We start from the raw sequence: 5,000 nt of genomic DNA, 5'->3' as shown, positions 1-5,000 counted from the left end.
ATGCATTGCAATGTAGTGTGTGTGTGTGTGTGTGTGTGTGTGTGTGTGTGTGTGTGTGTGTGTGTGTGTGTGTGTGTGTGTGTGTGTGTGTGTGTGTGTGTGTGTGTGTTGTGTGCGTGTATGTATGTATGTATGTATGTATGTATGTATGTATGTATGTATATATGTATGTAATGTATGTACGTATGTATGCATGCATCTATGTACACACATACATACACAAACACACCAAACAAACAAACAAACAAACAAACACACACCAAACACACACACACACACACACACACACACATACACACACACACACACACACACACACATATATATATATATATATATATATATATATATATATATATATATATATATATATATACATAAACATTGATGAAAATGACCCGATAGAAATCATATTCTTAATGATAATATCCTTTCTTCTAATGATAAAAAAAAGACAACAGCACGAATGAGAAAGATCTTGCGCAAGACATACTAATTAACGTCCTCAGGCGAATAAACCCAAATGAACGCAACATCTTCCAAAAAGGTCAAGGAGGTGGAAGTCGATCGTCCGTGATGGATTCTTCTTCGACCCCCCCACCCTCCCCACCCCCTCCCCCTTCCCTTCCTGAGTCTCGAAGTCTTTCTTGATCTTCCTCCTTCCCCTCCTACTCCCTCCCCCTTCCCCTTCCCTCCACCCCCTCTCTTGAGGTCCGTATTCTTCCTCGCCCTCCCTCCTTGCTACCCTCCCTTCTCCCTTCCCTCTTTCTCCCTCTTGAGTCCTAAAGTCTTTCTCGCCCTCCCTGTCTCCCTCTCTCTTACTCTCCCTCTCCCACTCTATACCCTTTCGCACTCCCTCCCCCCTCTATCACACCCTCTGAAGTCCTTCCCTCTCCTCCCCCCCATCCCTCCTTACTGAAGTCCTTTTCGCTCCCCTAGCCCCATCCACCACTCCTAACCCTCTTGTCCCTCGGCCCTACCTCTGTTCCTTACTCCTGTCCCCCATTACTCCTATCACCTCTGCCCCCCTATCCTAAATCTCCATCGATTAGCCCATAAACTCTGTCCCTCGTCCCCACCTACCACCCCTGCCTCATGTCCCTCATCACCAACCACTACCCCTGCCCCCTGTCCCTCGTCCCTATCCCTGCCCCTGTCCCTCAGCCTTATACCTGCGCCTGTCCCTCGTCCCTATCCCTGCGCCTGTCCCTCGTCCCTATCCCTGCCCCTGTCCCTATCCCTGCCTCTCGTCCACATCCCTGCGCCTGTCCCTATACCTTCCCCCTGTCCCTCGTTCCTATCCCTGCTCCTCGTCCCTATACCTTCCCCCTGTCCTTCGTCCCTATCCCTTCCCCCTGTCCCTCGTCCCTATCCCTGCTCCTCGTCCCTATACCTTTCTCCTGTCCTTCGTCCCTATCCCTTCCCCCTGTCCCTCGTCCATATCCCTGCCCCTCGTCCCTATACCTTCCCCCTGTCCTTCGTCCCTATACCTTCCCCCTGTCCTTCGTCCTTGCCCCCCCCTGTCCATTGTCCCTATCCCTCCCCCTATCCCTATCCCTCGTCCCTAACCCTTCCCTTATCCCTATCCCTGGTCCCTATACCTGCCCCTTGTCCCTGAGGGAACGGCATTCGACTTGCTCGTGGGTCTCGATCGGGGACACTGATGAGAGTTTGGGAGTCTCTGAACAATGTTTGACTGAGACTGACAGCTCGGCTTTGATGGGCAAGAAAAGGAGGAAGAGGAAGAGGAGGAAGAGGAGGAAGAGGAGGGGGAAGAGGAGGGGGAAGAGGAGGAGGAAGAGGAGGAGGAGGAGGTAGGAGAAAGGGGGGGGAGGAGGAGGAGGAGGTAGGAGAAAGGGGAGGAGGAGGAGGAGGAGGAGGGGGAGGAGGAGGAAGAGAAGGAGGAAAAGGTAGGAGAAAGGGGGGTGGGAGGAGGAGGGGGAGGAGGAAGAGGAGGAAGAGGAGGAAGAGGAGAAGGAGGAGGAGGTAAGAGAAAGGGGGGGAGGAGGAGGAGGAGGAGGAAGAGAAGGAGGAAAAGGTAGGAGAAAGGGGGGTGGGAGGAGGAGGGGGAGGAGGAGGAGGGGGAGGAGGAGGAAGAGAAGGAGGAAAAGGTAGGAGAAAGGGGGGTGGGAGGAGGAGGGGGAGGAGGAAGAGGAGGAAGAGAAGGAGGAGGAGGAAGAAGAGGAGGAGGAAAAGGAGAAGGAAGAGGAAGAGAAGGAAGAGGAGGAAGAGAAGGAGGAGGAGGAGAAGGAGGAGGAGGAGGAGGAGGGGGGGGAGGAGGAGGAAGAGGAAGAGAAGGAGGAGGAAGAGAAGGAGGATGAGGAAGAGAAGGAGGAGGAGGTAGGAGAAGAAGGAGTAGGAAGAGAAGGAGGAGGAGGAGGAGGAGGAGGAAGAGAAGGAGGATGAGATAGTAGAAAGGGGGGAGGAGGAGTAGGAGGATTAGGAGGAAAAGGAGGAGGAGGAAGAGAAGGAGGAGCAGGAGGAGGAGGAGGAGGAGGAGGTAGGAGAAAGGGGGGAGGAGGGGGAGGAGAAGGAAGAGGAAGAGAAGGAGGAGAAGGAAGAGAAGGAGAAAGAGAGGGAGGAGGGGGAGGAGAAGGAGGAGGAGGAGAGGAGGAGGAGGAGAAAGAGGGGGAGGATGAAGAGGAGGAGGAGGAAGGAGGAAGAGGGGGGAAAGGAAGAGGAAAAGGAGGAGTAGGAAAGAAGGGAATGGTAGGGGAGGAGGGGAGGGAGGAGGAGGAGGAAGAGCAGCAGCAGCAGGGGGAGGAGGGGGTGAGGAGGAGAAGGGAAAGGGGGAAGAGGAACAGCAGAAGGAGAAGGAGGAGGAGGGGGAAGACATCTTGACTGTTGAGACGACTGGGCGCTCCTTTGTTTTTAGTTTTTATCACCGGCTGATTGATTAGTTGTGTGTGTGTGTGTGTGTGTGTGTGTGTGTGTGTGTGTGTGTGTGCGTATGCTTTTAACCTGCGCGCACACACACACAGACACACAGACACACAGACACACACACACACACACACACACACACACACACACAGGCTTAAAATACCCCATATGACGGTTTTCACACGAGATACGCGAGCGCATGGGTGCAACGGCGCGTGCGTGCGTGCGTTTATGCTATGTACGTACGTGTCTGGTTAAAGAAATCCGACGCGACAAAAACGCACACATCCTTCCTCCCCGCCGCACTGCAGCTTCCAACGCCCCCCCGCGATGACTTCCGAAATCTGAGCCATGCAAATGAACACCGGGGGACGAACAGCAACGGAAAGCAAACCTGTCTTGAGCCATTAGCATCATTTACCTCTTCTCCTCTCCTCCCGTTGCCCTCCCATCCCTCCTCCTCTCCCCCTTACATCTCTAACGTAGGACGCCCACTCCCGTCTGGGGACTTCCCTTCCCCTCTCCCCTTCCACACCTCTCTTATCTCCCCTCATCTCTCTTCTCTCCCTTCTCCTTATTCGTCTACCTTCTTCCCCCTCTCTCTTACTCTCCTTGCCATCCTCTTCTCCCTCCTATCCCTATCCCCTTTCCCTCCTATCCCTGCCCGTACCCCCTCTTCTTCCCCCGCTCCTTCTCCCTCCTCTCCTATTCCCTCCCCCCTTCTCTCCTTCACCCCTCCCCTCCCATCTCTCATTCTACCCTCCCCATCTCCCTCCTCTCTTTACTCCTTCCCCTCCTTCTTATCCTTTACCCCTCCCCCTTCCCCTCTGATCCTCCACCCCTCCCCTTTCCCCTCTTATCCTCCTCCCTCCCCCTTCCCCTCTTATCCTTACCCCTCCTCCATCTCCCTCCTCTCCTTCCCCCCTCCCCATCTCCTTCCTCTCATTCACCCCTCCCCCTCCTCCTCATCTCCCTCCACTCCTTCACTCTTCCACTCCCACCCCCACCCCCTACCCCTGGCCACCCACACCTCCCTCCTTAGTCCGGACACAGAGCGAAAGAGAATCTCACTGAGCGATTCACAAAGTCACGACCTTCATCGAGTCCAGGAGCGCTATTCTGACCTTGTCTTCCCGCGAGCTAAGGATAGGAAGAAGCTGGGGCGGACGGAGGGAAAGAGAAAGAGAGAGAGAGAGAGAGAGAGAGAGAAAAGGGGATAAGGAGAGAGATACAATGTGTTTCTTGAGAGAGAGAGGGAGAGAGAGGAAGAGAGAGAGGAAGAGAGAGAGAGAGAGAGAGAGAGAGAGAGAGAGAGAGAGAGAGAGAGAGAGAGAGAGAGAGAGAGAGAGAGAGAGAGAGAGAGAGAGAGAGAGAGAGAGAAATTGATAGATAGATCGACAGAGAGAGAGAGAGATAAATTAATAGATAGATCGACAGAGAGTGAGAGAGATAAATTGATAGATAGATCGACAGATAGAGAAAGAGATACAAAACCCCCCATTAATCACCTATGATGAAAAGGAGAGAGACAGAGCGACGAGAGGAAGGGGAAGGGAGGGAGTGTGTTTGGAGGAGGAGGAGGAGGAGGGGGGAGGGGGGCTATGAGATATATATGCAAATGAGCCCTCCTGATAATCTGATCTCCGGAGATTCGTTGTTCGAGCCTTAATGACTTTTTTTTCTATTCCTCAGAACATATCTCTCTATACGTATGTCCATCATTAGTACATATAAGGAGGTTCATTAGCAGTACTTATATAAGATATAAGTCATTAATAGCACATACCCATACGCTCATTAACGGTCCGTATACACAGGCTCACTGATAGCACATAATTCCACGTAGGCCTATGGCGACTGAAGCTATTGGAAGGGGGGTGGGTGTGTAGAGGGGGTAAGGGGGTGGGTGTGTGGAGGGGGTAAGGGGGTGGGTGTGTAGATGGAGTAAGGGGGTGGGTGTGTGGAGGGTGTAAGGGGGTGGGTGTGTGGAGGGTGTAAGGGGGTGGGTGTGTGGAGGGGGTAAGAGGGCGGGTGTGTGGAGGGGGTAAGGGGGTGGGTGTGTGGAGGGGGTAAGGGGGCGGGTGTGTGGAGGGGGTAAGGGGGTGGGTGTGTGGAGG

Source organism: Penaeus japonicus, unplaced genomic scaffold, assembly GCF_977035675.1.
Source record: "Penaeus japonicus unplaced genomic scaffold, GWHDUDI00000001_assembly GWHDUDI00000035, whole genome shotgun sequence".
In the NCBI taxonomy this organism is placed as follows: Eukaryota; Metazoa; Arthropoda; class Malacostraca; order Decapoda; family Penaeidae; genus Penaeus; species Penaeus japonicus.
This window is presented reverse-complemented; position numbering follows the sequence as displayed.